Here is a 16,662-nt window from a genome sequence, read left to right as displayed (position 1 = left end):
AAAAAAAAACCGACTAGAGGCAAATAAAGGACCAATTCCTGGTACCGCGAAGGACGTCCAATTCAAGTAATTCAATAAAGGGTCGTTACCGTGTGACAAGGGAAGGGTAGTGGGAACTGACTGTTGAGGCTTCCACCCACTTTTTAGTCAGTTCACACTAGACCTCATCAGAGATTAACAATTCGCAAAAAGTCAAAATTTGCCCTTGAAATCATCAGACACCAATCACTTGTCAACACCTTTAAGCTAAGAACTTTGTTAATACAGGGTGAGTCGGGAGGATCGTGCCAAATTTCAGGAGCGTGTTGTACATGAAAAATAAATGTAAAAAAACTCAAATGTTGTTATCCGATTTTCGTTTGTTTACAGGTTAAAGCGTAAATAAAATTAAAACATAAAATTAACAAAATGTATAAATTTCATAAGAAATTCCATAAATTAACGTTTGGATATTATAGTAAATGTTCAAAAATATTGTCATTAACTTCTAAACATTTTCGGCGTCGTCTATGAAGAGCATCCGTTGCGCTCCTGATTGTTTCATGTCTTTCTTTAATGGCAGCTGCAGCATTTCTAATGCGTTGAATAGTGCATCTTGAGTGTCCACTTTTACTCTGTACACTTCAGTTTTAAACCAACCCCACAAACAATAGTCTAGTGGTGTGAGGTCTGGAGACCTCGGAGGTCAACTAATAGGGCCACCACGACCAATCCAACGTCCAGGAAAGGTACGTTTATGGTAAGTAAAATCCTAGTTAAAAAAATTTATTTACGCTATAACTTGTAAACAAACGAAAATTGGATAACAACATTTGAGTATTTTTACATTTATTTTTCTTGTACAACACGCTCCTGAAGTTTGGCACGATCCTCCCGACTCACCCTGTATACAAATTCAAAAAGTCAATCAAGCAATTCAATTCAACTCAGTTTCTTTCGGTCTGGCAAAAACGAGAGTGATCCTTCGGAAACCAAAGGTTTAGAACCAGCCGCGAAAGCAGAACCCACTAACTACTACATTGTCCAGGGGAATGACATAATTCCCCCCAAGACAGTTTGGAAAACGTACCTTCCCAAACCTCCACAACCACAATGTCGTCATCCACGGTGCATATACAGGGGGTTAAAAAAGTATTCGCACATTAATATTTTTTTACATGCATTAAAGAAAACTACGAAAACTTATTATCATTTATAATATTACATTAAATAAGATTTAAGTAGAATACGCATAATTGCCCCAAAATGCAACATATCCCAAATAAGGATTTGCGCACTGATGTTTATTTGCAAAATCGTATTAACTTATTTTTTGTATCAATTGGAATGTTTGTTTTTAATTAAATTGGTAATGTTATTTCTATTACGGAGAAATTTAATCAGTTTGAACTTGATCAGTCGAAAAATGAGTCCGAAAAAGGATGCAATTGATATATGCAAATGTACAAGAATAATTTGCCTTTATGAGAGTGGTAAAAATTATAGAACAATAGCAAATAGCGTTTTAACGTATCATTTTCCGCACAGTAAGTTACAGTGGGGCAAAAAATTCTGCATAAACTTATTTAAAATTCAGGGGTTGGTTTTTGGGAAAGACGCTCGGATGCGTCAATTTTTATTTTTTAATGCGGTTTTTTTATGGTAAATTCATGTATACAGAGTAGCCCAAAAATCAGGTCAGGTTCGACCACTAACTTTATTTTTTCAAATGGAAACACCTATTTTTAATTTTTTGTGTAGATTTTACGTAAAATTCTATGTAGATATATATCATATAATATATCCTATATTTAAACTTAACAGTTATCGAAAAATTTACGATTGAATACATATCACAGTGGAATTTTATATAATACATTTGTTTAAAAGAAATTTGTGGAAAAAGTGGTACAAACCATTAGAATCTGATTTAATAAGTGGTCGAATTGTGCCTCCATCGACTTCTTTCTCGAAGATTGGAGGTCGACCAGATCTAAGAAGGTCTTTCACGTGTTCCGCTCCTCCTAAATTTTCTTTCAACTCTGCTTACAGTAAATTACGATATTTGCTTGTTGGGAAATTTGGCATTAAATATTTCGCAAACCTCTTTTTAGGCCCTAATTTGATCATAACATCCTGTCATGATTAATATGTCTATTTTCTGCATTTCACTCAATTTAACCCGGTTTTTGTAACAATATTTAGTTGCATTTTACACTCAACAATATTTGACTTAACTATTGAAATTTACATTGATTCCAATGATTTGTACTGTTATATGGAAATAAATAAAAAAAACTACCAAATAAATCATCGTTTTGGTTATTGATATGTTAAAGAATTGAAACTGCTTTTCTTAGTTGCACAGGGTGTCCCAAATAAGATGTTCTATTCCCTTATCTCGGAAAATATGTAAGTTACGTCAAAAAGTTTCCTACAAAAATTCAGTGATATTTAAAGTCCTTTATTATGTAATAATTTAGCACATACAGAGCGTATCATTTTTGCGGTATAAATATCAACTTTATTATTTTAAATGGAACTCCCCTTTTTTGGTATTTTCGGGTTCCTCCTCAATTTGAGGCCACTTTATGTAAAGTATCTTATGTCTAAAATTTACCACTTCTCGGTTATTTCGGAGAAGTCGAAAATTTTTTCCTCTGTAGGGTCCTACGGAAATGAATACTGTGCCCTAACCGTTGCGAATTTCGAAATCGATCTTCTAAGGCTACAAGAGAATTCAATAAACTACGTTTTGGCTTATTTTAGTTTGAGGAAAAGCCTTTCACAACCACCGAAATATGCCTCAAAATTGTATTATTTCCAACGTCAATAACTTGCTCTTTCCTAATAGAATGCTCTATATATTTTTTCATCAAATAATGTTCAACTTAATTGCTTATAACTTTGCTATATATGTCTCTATAATAAAAAGTAGTAGTTTAGCGTAAAAAGCACTGAATATAAAGAATCTTTGGGTTTTTGTTATTATCGCATTCAAGTATGAATTGAAACGGCTGCTAGACAAAAAGTTTTGCGTTTTATTAGCTAAATGGTCGATAATTTTAAAACGTATTCAATGCAAGAAAAATTAGATCTTTACAATTATTATATAAAATGCAATTAAAGTATTACTCTTGCGTTATGGATATATCAGCAAAAATTTTCCAATACAAGAGTTCCGATAAGGTCAATATTCGTTAGAATTACACAAAATTTACACGAATCTGAAGTCTTGTGATATTCTCATCGAGTTAAATCGAGGAATGTTTTAATTGAAGGAGTTTAGGTATAGGATATGTTACATGTAACATACGTAGAATCCAAATATTAAATAAAAAATATATGTTTCCATTTGAAAAAAACAAAGTTGGTGGTCGTACCTGATCTTTGGGTTACTCCGTATACGAGAATTTACCATAAAAAAATTGCATTGAAAAATGAAAATCGACGGGTCCGACCATTTTTTCAAAAAACCAACCCCTGAATTTTAATTGTGTTTATGCAGGACTTTTGGCCCTCCCTATATAATAAAAAGGTACGAAGAAACGGGAAACATAAAAAATAAACTTCGTTCTGAGAGACCTAACAAATTGAATGCACCAGAAAAACGTTTATAATTAAAAAACTGTAAAAAATCTATTTGTCAGCACTCAAACATTGACGACTGATCTCTCCACATCAGAAAAGAACGTCCATCCTTAAACTATCAGAAACATTCTTCATGAAACAAATATTTTTGGCAGAGCAGTAAGGAAAAGCTGTTCATCTTCGAGAAGTATCGTCAAAAATGTTTAGAATTTGTCAAAGTCTACATAAAGAAACCTTTGGAATAGCGGATAAATATAATTTTTCCGATGAAAGTAGGTTTTGCCTTTTCGGTTCGGATGGGAAACGGTTTGTGTAAAGAAAACAAAATACAGGGCTGAAGCCATAAATTTTGAAACCTACAGTAAAACATGGAAGCGTCTTATTTTGGTGATATATGGCGTATAATGGAGTAGCAAATCCAGCATTTATTGAGGGTATAACGAGAGCTAGGAGTTATATCGACAAATTGCGTCATAATTTAAGGCCGAGTGCTGTTAAATTAAATATGGAAAGTAATTTTTTCTTCCAACAAGATAATGACTCGAAAAATTCAGCCAATTTCGTGAAGGAGTGGTTGTTGTATAATGTTCCCCGCAGGCCTATTAGTCCATCACAGTCTCCTGATGTGAACCCTATGGAAAATTTGTGGAATAGCCTGGACATGCAAATTCGAAAACGGTACATTTCCAATAAAGAAAACCTGAAGACAGTGTTACTTGACGACTCATCCCTAATCTCTTTAGAATATATTCAAATTCTTAGTAATTTAATACCCAGAGGGTCATTATTGATGCCAACGGGATGCATACTCACTATAAGAAACTATGTTTTATTAAGTTAACGCGTTTTTTAATAGTTTCATGATGTGCAAATACTTATTTGAGTTAGATATTTGTTATTTTATTTGTTTTATAAATTTTATGACTTAATTTAGAAAAACATATTTTTTGTTAATGTTTTATTTTGTAGTATTGTATAAATTAAAATCATTAAAATGACTATAAGTTCTTCATATATTGAAAATAGTAGCAGCGCGCAAATACTTTTTTGTCTCACCATATGTAGGTCCAAGATTTTAAATTCTAAATTAGAAAATAAAATTCATTGTTTTTGCAATTCGAGTGTCAACTCTGTTTCTAATTAGAGCCTAAATTATTTGTCAATTATGACTCTTCCATCATAACTAACAGTTTCCAAAACTTTCTAAGGGCATATACTCAGTGAGTACCCGTGACGCGACTAGCCGTCTGATTGACCATAAGCAAAAAAAAGTATGTTCGCTTACGGAAAAACTTTATTTTTATTCGAACTATCAGACGTATGAAAATATTAATAAAAATAAACATACTCCGTACGTTAACAAACACTTTTATTGCACGCAATCAATCGGCCAACCGGCTGCATCACGGGTACCCACTTAGTGCGTCTGTACCCTAAAAGTGTAAACAACATTACCATAAACTTATCAATAAAAATTAGGAATTCTGGACAATTTGGTGAAAAAAAAACTATGGTTATTGTTCATAAGAGAATTAAATTTATAAATTCTACGTAGAGTATTACTTCGTCGTTGAAGTTAAGTTTTAACAGATCGAGACTAAATATTAAGTTTAATAATGGCTTTATCTTCATATATGTTAGAAGTCGTGTAGTGTATTAACTAAGTGAGAACCGAGGTTAATCTATTAGTTCTAATTAATAATGTTCTACATACACTTAGAATTCAATCTAGGTACAGTATATTAGGAACCCATGTGCAACGCTTATGAACATTACTAATTCATTAGGAGTTTTGCCTTTATGACCAGATGTTGGTACCCAATTTTCCAAATCAAGAAATCTCTGTCCAATAGATTTTTCTATCGCCTTTTTTTTCAAAACCAGCATTTAAGCACATCTCGAATTTGGAGGTCTTCTGCCATTTAAGAAGACCCCAATTATGTTATTAAAGTTAGTTATGTTATCAGCCTAGACTTAGTAGATGTGTCTATGATGTCCTCCCAGCTTAGTAGGTCTATGTGCATATACTATGAGCATTAGTATTTAAACTTTGTAAAATGTAAAACTGGGGTCTTTTTCTGGTAGTTTTGGACTCTTAACTCGGTACTTTGTATGTTACTCGAACACTTACTCGCATGCCAATACTTTACTCACGATTCCTACACATGTTTAATTAGCACATCAGCAGGTTTTCATTGAAAGTTGTTATTCGTAAGGTTTCTTGTTGTTAACTTGCGCGAAGTTGATCATCAATAAAGCTTTGTTACAGTTAAAAAGGTTGTTTGTTTCATTTATTTGCATGAACACGGTGTTTCCGCTAACTCAGGATGGTCCTTCGCAATCATTTAGTCCATTACTACAACAAGCAATATACAGGGTGAGCCATTTAACGACACGATTGAAGATTACTCAAAAACGGTGTGATGTTTAAAAAAATGTTTCAAATAAAAGTTGTCCAGTACAGAGAGACACATGTCATGAAGTTAGTGGCTTCTAGCCAAAACGTTATTTTGAGGTTATTTCAAGAGAAACTTCCTTTTCAAATGGTAATCCCGTAGTTTTTTTACTGATTTTTGTAAATTAAAAAAAAATGAATATCTTTTGTTGGGACAATTTTTTTATTAAAAGTTTTGCTGCAGAGTTATCCTTGATTTATGTCCAATTTTTGAGATAGTCGAAATTATTCAATCTTTTTTCTTGAAAAGTTTTGTATATGCATTATAAAATTTTTCTAGAAAAAAATGGAATAATTTCGACTATATCAAAAATTGGACAAACATTAGGGATAACACAGCAGCAAAACATCTAATAAAAAATTGTTCAAACAGAATAAATCCATTTTTTGAAGATCTACAAGAACTTGCAAAAAAATATAGAGTTACCATTTGAAAAAAAAGTTGCCCTTGATATGACCTTAAAATGGTGTTTTGCTAAAACTCATTGACCTCATGACATGTCCTCCTCTTTTCCGGACAGTTTTTATTTGAAGCTTTTTTTCATACAACATACCGTTTTTCAGTAATTTTCAATCACAACTTTAAATGGGACACCCTGTATAACAATACATAATATTACAATTTCAATTTCTACAATTTGTGTTTATGCAAATGCGCTTTCGGCAAAGGATTTGATACAAATAAGCTTGCGCCAAACGTATACAGGTTTGCTCATCATTGCATCAAAGTACGATATCTTAGAAAATATGTGTATAAATATGTGTATAAAACAATAAAAAACTTCATATTAAAGTTTTTGGTCATTACGATATGCGCATTTTAAAATTATCTTCAAATATACAGGATCCGCTATAAAAATGTTGTAGTACCAAGTTATGTTTTTTTAAATCAAACCTGCCAATTTGTTGTGAATTTTAGATTTATCATGAAATTTTGAGGGCAGTTTACATAAAGGGTTTTATACAAAATATATACCGTTTACGAATTAATAGAGAAAATTCTAAAATTTTGATAGCTGCAACGTCTCATGGAAATCGGTGTTATATCTTAATCGGTGCGAATGTCGGGATCGGTTTTATGGGGCTCCAAGACGACCCAAGAAGATATAATAAACTACGTTTCAACGTGTTTTAATAAAAAGAAAAAAAAAAACATCTGCATAACTCTCGAAATAGGCCTCCGACGTTGAATGACTTCAAACCCCAATGACTCGCTTATTTCAAACGGATTGCCTTAACATTTTATTAAAATTTTAAGCACCCCCAAACAGGGTGTCCCACAAGGATCACCACTATCGCCATTGCTATACAACGGATACTGCCACGACATATACAATTACAACCAACAAGACAAAAACTATTATGACAAAAATACTACAATACGCCGATGACACAGCACTCATCGTACACGACCAAACCACCGCGAAAGCTGTAGAGAAACTTCAAACACTCACCGACGATACAATGACCTGGTTCTATAGATGGAGACTAACACCCAACCCCACCAAAAATCAACTGTTATTACCAAACCACCGAATAACAGACAACTCCCCAACAATACTAGCAGATGGTTACAGGACTGAACATAAACAATACATAAAATATCTTGGAGTAACAATAGACCAAAAATTAAAATTTATCAAACACGCGCAAAACATACGAACTGAAATAACAAAGAGGACAAAACACTTCAGAGGATTAACATACAAAGACAAAGGGATCAGTACAAAAACAGCAACCAAAATATATAAATCCATCTGTAGACCACTACTTGAATACGGGCACATACTGAGAGCGAATATCACAAACAAAACAAAAAAACACATACAGGCAACTGAACAAATTGCTCTTAGACTAATAACGAAAATTAGACATCCGAGAAACACTCTACACAACCCACCCAACGAAATGCTATACGAAAGAGCACAAATAACCAAAATAACGGAAAGACTACAACAACTACAAACTAATTGGAAGAACAATCCACGCAACTGGACGATACTGAACCCACTTACGATATCAAGACAAACGAGACAATTCCGCTTCCTTTTTCCTTCTAACACCCTCTTAGAATGTTTTGATGGACAATAGGAAGGTCCGGTTTTTTTTTCGATTGTATTCAAAGGTTAAAGAGGTAGCTAGGTAATAGCATAATATTGTTACAAAACAAAACTGTACCCATGGACTGAAAGACCATATGGGTCGATGGCCCCTTTCCACTGGAAATAAAGATTTGTTATACCTGGTGGTCCATTTAACCTGACAAATCGGGATATCTCGAAAATTACGCATCAGATTGAAAAAAGTTTCAAATGAAAGTATTTTGTCTCGAATAAATCCACGATATAACACTAACCATGACTTCCCAACTCTTTCACTTGGGGTTGGGGCGGGGGTAACTTTGAAATCTCAAATGGCAACCCTAATTTTTTATTGCAGATTTGAATTTTACGATAAAAATTACTTGGAGTTTGTCTGAAACTTTTTTTTCGATTCGCCACAGATGGCGCTGTAATCGGAAAAATTTGTTTTATTCTGATTCTGAAAGAAAGCATCGTGTCTTTCATATTTTTAATGGAAACTTGTTGGCTTTTTTGGGTACCTCCGATAATTTAAAGAAATAAAACCGTCTGTGACAAAAAGTAAATTTCATATCGTTTACAAAGACAGTGAAAGAAATTGTAAATTTTTTATTGATGATATTTTCATCTAGGCAGTACCGATAAATAAAACGAAAAACCTCAGTTTTACTTCTTAAATTTGTTTATTGACTGATTTCTTATTAACACGATTTCTCGAAAAATATTTCATCAAATTCAAAAAACTTGATAGCGTTGAAAAGAAATTTCGATGATCTTTAAAATGAGGCATCACTTGACCTCTAATCCCATTTAAGGTTTAAGGGTTGCACCTTTCCCCGCCAAAGGGTTGAAAGTGGCAAAGTTGACAATGGTCTCAAAAGATTTCCTCCTCGAAATAAAAATCGACGGGTCTCAACAATTTTTTTTTGTTTTGTGGTAAATATGAGAAATCGGCCTTGTTTCGTTTTCTTTGGCCCACCCGCTATGATCCAGAGGATAGCTTCTTTAGTAGAACCTCTGTGTGATGCCGTTAATGTTCTATATAACCCTGCCACTTTGCCCTGTGCACAAAAATGGGAGATATTAAAAATTTATATCAAATATTAAAACCTTTTGAGGTCATAACGGTGAGATTAAGCTCAGAAAAAGAAACAGTTCTTTCTAAAATAATTCTCATAGTGAAGGTGCTTATATCGTCTCTAGAGAAAAAAAGGATCATTATGCGCGACGCGGGTATACTTTTAATAAGTACATTGTTACGGTCAATTTGCAACGATTTGGAAATCCCGAAAAAACTTATCGATGGGAAAATGCACTTATTTACATTCAGGTTTTAAAATGAAGGGTTTTACCTATGATGAAACGTTAAAAAGGGTTGAAGATAAGTTGTAACATGAAATGGTGGCAATGATTAAGAAAAGTGGACAGGTAGAGGTTACAGTGGAATCTGAGCAAGAGTCTGTATCCTTCGATGAAAGTGTCAATTCTTGATCGAATAAAAACGATAATAACTTAATATGGCAGAACTTTGACAGGAATATAAAATTATCTAATAAAAAAAGTCCCACAGCAACAACAATCGCTGAGAGACGAATGTATTTAGAAGATGCCAATGTAGACTGAAGAGAAATTCCTTTATGTGGTGGATGGAAAGAGAACAGATATATCTCTGGTTGTTAATTTTGGCAAAAAATATTTATCTATGGTTGCAACATCTGTCCCGTGCGAGAAACTGTTTTCAAAGGCTAGACAAGTGATATCACAAATAGAATTAGAAATAGATTAAACGACACAAATGCAGGAAAGATTTTATTCCTAAATTTTAATAAAAATATTTAATGAAAATTTGATACATAATATACAAGGTAGATTGTCGAAAAGTATTCATGCAAGCTTGCGATCTTCTTTAAAAAAAATCGTTCAGACCCCTTTGAAACTCATTTTTTTTGTTTATGTGATTTATTTATTTTTGTTATGATTTTGTTAATTATAGTATATTAAGTTTCAGAATTTTTCCTCTTTTTAAGAGGTGTTATTTTTGGGTAATTAAATATTTTTGTAACGAATAAGATGTTTATTTCTAATCATAAGTGGGGTCGGTTACCTTAAAGTAAACATAAAAATAACTACATAACAACTAGTCTAAAGTAATGAGCGCTAGAATGCAAAATAAAGACATAAAGCGAGTCTTTAAAAGTAAAGACACTTACATCACTATTGCCCACAACTAATGATCTAGAAAACCATCTTAAACCGCCTCTGATCATCAGCCAAATTTCGTCGATCAACACGGCCCATAGAGCAGAACAGTGCAGTATGGAGTATACAGATCCAATCGAGGCTTTCTAGCCAAAATAACTCTGTAAGGATCGACAACTAAAGGAGACGGAGAATTAATTCGATTCAGATGCATAAAGTACGGCTATGTTGGAAAGGAACTTATGAACACAATCTAAAAGACTCGAAACTGTTCCCAACTACTCCTAATACAAGAAGAAATGAATTTGGACAGTTAAATATGAAACAAACATATATGGAGAGCGGTAAGTCTGAATTTAATTAATTGTAGATTTGGAATATACTTTGTTTCAATTCGCATGTTTTCAATCAGATGGTGAAGCGATTTTTGAATCGTCGATACAAAATCTCAACTTCAAGAAAGGCATAACGGTCAGAACTTCTCGCCACTACTTAACTTTAAAAGTGGACTTAAATTATATAGTTGTCACGTGATCGATAATAATCGATAATAAACTGGGTAAATCGATACGGCGATGTTATGACGCATGTCGATATTGAGGCATCGATTGGTATCGAATACATTTCTACTACGACTCTGCTACGTTAGATCTTTTCTTTAGTGATAGCCGCCATGGTGCAAGCGTTAAAGTAGTGGGCTCTTAAATCTTTATAATTACCTGATTTCTAAGGTTTCAAGGTAATTATTACAAATTAATTAACTACTACTTACTTTAAATTGTTATTAAATTTTTATTCCTGCTATAGGTAGTAGTTTTCTACCCAAGCGTTACTTGAATGCCACATTTTTCATACTTCCTCTGAAAATTGTTCACCTTAATCATCTCACTGTTGGAATTATACTTTTCTCATACCACACTAAATGGAAATAAATAATATATTAATAAGTAGAGTATGTGATATAGTGATTTGCAAATCTTATTATTTATGACATATTATTTCCAATAAGTACCATATCATGTATTTCGAGCATTCAAATCTTCACTTTTTTTTTTATCAATCTTTAGGAATTCCATATACCCAGTTTTTTCCGTACATTGTTGGGTTTTTAGAAAATCTTTGAACATTTGGTTGGCATTAATAATAATATCCAGAGATCCAACCAAAGTAAAAGTGCCAGTGCTAGTGCCCCATTTGGCAGAGGTCATGATAGCGCAGTGGGGACTTCTGAATGACATGTTGTCCTCTCTTTTGGTACAAATAATTACATCTGTTCTTAAAATGCTACTAATGCTTTATTTATTAAAAAAAAATTCTAGTGCTAAACATTAAAATTAGTAAAAGATTACTATCGAAGCACTACTTAAATACCATGTTTTTATATTTTGTGGTTGAAATAATCCACTTCTATTATTACACAGCTATAACCTTAATTACAAGGCATCACATGAAATAGAAATTAATAATATATCAATATGTGGAATATAGTGATTAGTAAATCTCATTGTTTTCTATAAGTACTATTTTACATATTCTGAGTACTGAGATCTTTATGTGTCTTCTATCTAGTTCAAGGATTTCTATGTTTTCATTTTTCTAATCATGTTTGAATTTTTAGTAAATTCTGGGAGATTCAGTCAGAAATTACAATAATATCTAGGAATCCAATCAAACAAAAAATATTAATGTTTCATTCAAGAGAGCCAATAATTTTGCATTTGACATTTCTTGTGGATGACACGTTTTTTTTTTACTTATTAACTATTATTTGCAATCTATCCTATGATAATAAGCAAAATTAAGTAATATATACAAGATGGCATGTACAGGGACGTTGCTGAAGTTAACATTATAACTTCATGGCAGGAATGAAAATTAAACTGGTTTGATCAATTCTTCGGAGTCTTCCCACTTCAGGCCAATCGCTCAGCCAAATATTAAGGTCCAAACCTCTTTAGTCTTCTGGTGGCAGCAGCAGTGAGGAGATCCGCAGCTAATCGATTGGGATGAGCGACCAGGCGATCTTGATACATGAGGATACAAGTAGCAGCTGATTTCATTGCGAACCCATGGAACTTTTAGGTCCTTATGTATTGTCTTGTTGTCGATGAACCATTGGCTTTTAGATATTGTTCGGAGAGCTTTTAACTGGAAGCGCTGCAGAATTTCAATATTTGAAAGGCTGGCAGTGCCCCAAAGCTGGATACCAAACGTCCAAATAGGCTTAAGAACTATCTTATAAACAAGGACCTCGTTTGAAAGGTTTAGTTGAGATTTGTGGCCCAAAAGCCAATACATCTTTCTGAACCTTAGGTTATGTTTCGCTTGTTTCATCTGGATATGTTTTTTTCCACATAAGGCGTTGATTCAGGTGCATACCCAGATATTTCGCAGACGTGTCTTGGAGTATAACCTCTCCATTGAGTACGACCGGAGGACATGTGTCTTGTCACGTTGTAAATGTAACATTTTTTGACTTTGTTCATTTATTGCAATTCTCCAATGGAACAGCCAGTCTTCAATGGAGTGGAGTTTGTGTTGCATAGCTGCTGCAGCGTTTCTGCAGTTAGCGTGGCTAGTTAACAGGGCTGTATCGTCCGCAAAGGTGGACAAAATTGATTCGTCATCAGTGGATGACACATTACTGGCTTTTTTGGGGTGAACATATTTTTTTGTGCTAATCAGTTGTATAGTCATTTCATAAGAAATGGACAGCCCTTACTTTGAAGTTCCTCTGTGCTTAGTATTTTAAAAATTAAAAATAGTAATTTTGTATATTGATACCTTAAGACTTTAAAAATATTGTTAAAAAAGTGATTGAACAAAATCAGGACTATATTCTCGAAGTTTACTATAAAACATCCATCCATATGTGATTTTTGTGTTAGATGGGTTCCTTTATTTTGATTTTGAAATTATTAGGTATTGTGATATTGATGTGCGATATATAATTGTAAAGTAATGCTACTTTGGTAACAGTCTTTTTAATAATATGCACTGCAAACTTTTATATCTACAATTTTCAAAATATTTAAATTGAAGCCAAGCAAACATTTCTATGAAATGAAACTTACACCCAATCACAATGCCTCATTAAGTATTACTAGGATTTCAGGTGATTTTTTGCTTTGATGATGAAACACATCAATGTAAAAAAACTTAGCTTGAATCAGCTGTACAATAAATAACTGCATTTTTAGTTTTACCTAAAGTTAAAATGTGACATATTTAGTTTATGCTGTATATTATTACTGACTAGATTAAGGGAATTCATGCCTTAATACATTCCATACCATTCTCTGATTGCAGCTCCTAGAAAGACTGATTTGTTTCTTTTAAGTGAATACTGGCACTATTTTGTTTTATTTGTGCTACTTGCTTATGTACAATTATTATACGGGATGGTCTATTTAAAACAGTCCACTTGAAATATGTTGAATGGATTTTTTTTTCGAAATACTTTGATACATATTAATTTTATTTTTAAGGGGGATATTTTTAGATCATAAATTCGTAGGTATAGTCATCCCCCTAAATGGGGTGGCAATCTCTTCAAGAATCTTAAATGGCACAGGGTAGTCTAGTGACACATCAAATCAAAGGTATTTTAATTCTCTTTATAAGTATGCTGAAAACTTTTTGCTTCGCCTTTAAATATTGAAAAAAAAACGTTTTAAAACATTGGTGAATTAAATGAAAAATAATTACCTAAACTCAACAATAATAAACTCACCAATACTGGTAATAATATTCTCTAATTTGTATTTTTTTTATAAAACTTTCCAGTCCTGTATGTTTCGTAACGGAGCATTTTTTCAATATAGTTTATTTGACAAACTATAATTATTTTTTCATGTAGAATCCCACCTTAAATATCTGTACGTCATTAAGGAACACCTTGTATATTGACCACTCTTGTTTTTGGAGCAGTATATTTTGGATCATTCTCATGTGGGAATATATATTTATTTTCAATGCCCATTTTGACAGCACTTTGACCTAAATTACTTCGGAGCATGTTGATGTAAGTTGTCGTATTTAAGTTTTCTTCTATTCAAACGAGCATACCCACCCCATGGTAAGACCCACAGCCCCACATCATAATATGTCCACCACCATGTTTGACGGAAACTCTAACAATTTGTTTCTTTAATTCCTCTTTAAGTCTTCTCCAGATTATTTTCTTACCATCTGCACCAAATAAATTGAACTTTGTCTCCTTTGAAATGATGACATTTTCCCAAAAAGTTATCGGCCTGCTGACATATTCCTTTGTAAAGACATGCCCTTCTTATGATTTCTTTTACTGATATATGGTTTTTTCTGAAGAGTTCTCTCATGGAGGCCTTTCGAATTCAAAGTTTTAATGGTTCTTCCACTAACCTGGGCAGCAGTAATAATTTGGACTATATTTGCTAAGGTTGATGCGTTTATAGTAGGATTTTTGGAACCTCCTTTTTTTTATATTCCTTAGTGTTCTCAAGTTAAGCTTCCGTGCACGTCTTTTGTCAATCTTATTTTCGGTTGTACCTCGCTCCTTATACCTTTTGATAATGTGTCAGACAGTGGAAGAGTTTAACTCAAGGTAATCAGCAATTTTCCGATATGATTTTTCTTGATTTTCAAGTAAAATGACGTTTGGTCGTTTATTAGCACTTAATTCTCTTGTTTTCATCACATTTGCGAACTGAATTATTTTAAAAACTACGTCTAAGTTATTTGAAAGAACGAGACATCTAGAAAAATTGAATGTATGGGCTGGGATTTTGGGAAATCGTATTGTTGGACCTTTTTTCTGCCTGATAACCTGACTGGTAAATCTTCAATTTTCTTCAGGACTTCACATACCCTCACATTGTGGATAGCCCTGAAAACCACGATTAGATCCTAGAAAATTATGTATTTTTTCAATAGGATGGCGCTCCGCCACACTGTAGTTCCTGTACGTAACTTTTTGGATCAACATTTTCCCGAACACTAGATTGGTAGAAGAGATTTTATTGAATGGCCCCTAAAATCACCTGATTTAACATCATTGAACAGTACCTTATGGGGTTATTTAAAAACTTTTGTTTATAAAACGAAATTTACCTCTTTAAAAGATCTTCGCCACTGAATAGTGATAGCACATGGTGAAATAACTCTTGAAATGCTACACAATGTGCCAGAGGCTGAACAGAAAATTTATTATTTTATGAAAGTAAATGCGTCGCCATTTGAACATTTAATTAGATAAATAGATAAGATAGAGAAATATTAAAAAAATATATTTCTTTCGATTTATTTCACTGATGTTTTAAAACGTTTTTTTTTACAGTTTCCAAAAGCGAATCAAAAGCATTTCAGCATACAAGTAAAGAGAATTGAAACACCTTTGACTCTCGGGGTGTTCCGAAGATAAAAATTTCATTCAAGATATTTCAGGTGGACTCTTTTAAATAAGTCACCTTGTATAATATAACATGGAAAAGTTGACTAATTATTAAAAAATGTATAACGACCCAAGAAATTCTCACCTGATTCTAAACATTATTGAAAATAAAAATCCAAGTATGCAGACCCAAATAATGTTTCGTTTTTCGAACATACCACAAAATTGTTTGGCAAATTAACATTGAGAGAAAATTAATTAAAATTATAGATAAACTTCAATCACTGGTTGTAGTACAATCACTATAATATGAATTCAAAATAGCATTGAAACGTCCATACTACTGGAAGTTTCGTTCATCTGACCAGAAAATTGTTTTTAATTTTTTTTTAGATCACTGACGATTATAAATTTGGTTAAGGCATCCTCTTGACGTCATTTACGTTAATTATTTTAAGCTAGTTAGGAAAAAATCAGTCAAAAGATATTAGAATTATTACAGGAATCGTTATTAAAAAAAAAAAATGTACACCCTGTATCTTGGAAACCATACATTTCTGGACCTATGTTTATAGGAAATTTTTTACCATAAAATGTCCTGAGAAATCACCTCTCTAAATATTGCCGCGCCTTTTTTAAACACTGCATATTTTTTAAAAGAGAATTATAAGTAGAATTTTTTTATTTTAGTCATTTTTTCAATTTTAGTCATTAACTAAAAAATATAACAGAAGAACTAAGTACTCCTAGGGAAAATTTGATCTACGAATTCACTTTCTCCGTTCCCATAAGTCAGAAGATAAAGAAAATGTGAGGGACGTCAAAAATGACATTTTTTCAAAATCACCTAGTAGTTGAAAAACACGGTAAGTTTTGTCAGCCGCATAATTTGTTTTATGAAAAAATAGCTCACTATTACTCACAACTGTTTCTGTTGCGCTATTCAGAAAACTTTCTAGGATACCTGCAAAAACCATTGAAAATGA

The sequence above is a fragment of the Euwallacea fornicatus genome, chromosome 20, assembly GCF_040115645.1.
Source record: "Euwallacea fornicatus isolate EFF26 chromosome 20, ASM4011564v1, whole genome shotgun sequence".
Lineage (NCBI taxonomy): Eukaryota > Metazoa > Arthropoda > Insecta > Coleoptera > Curculionidae > Euwallacea > Euwallacea fornicatus.
This window is presented reverse-complemented; position numbering follows the sequence as displayed.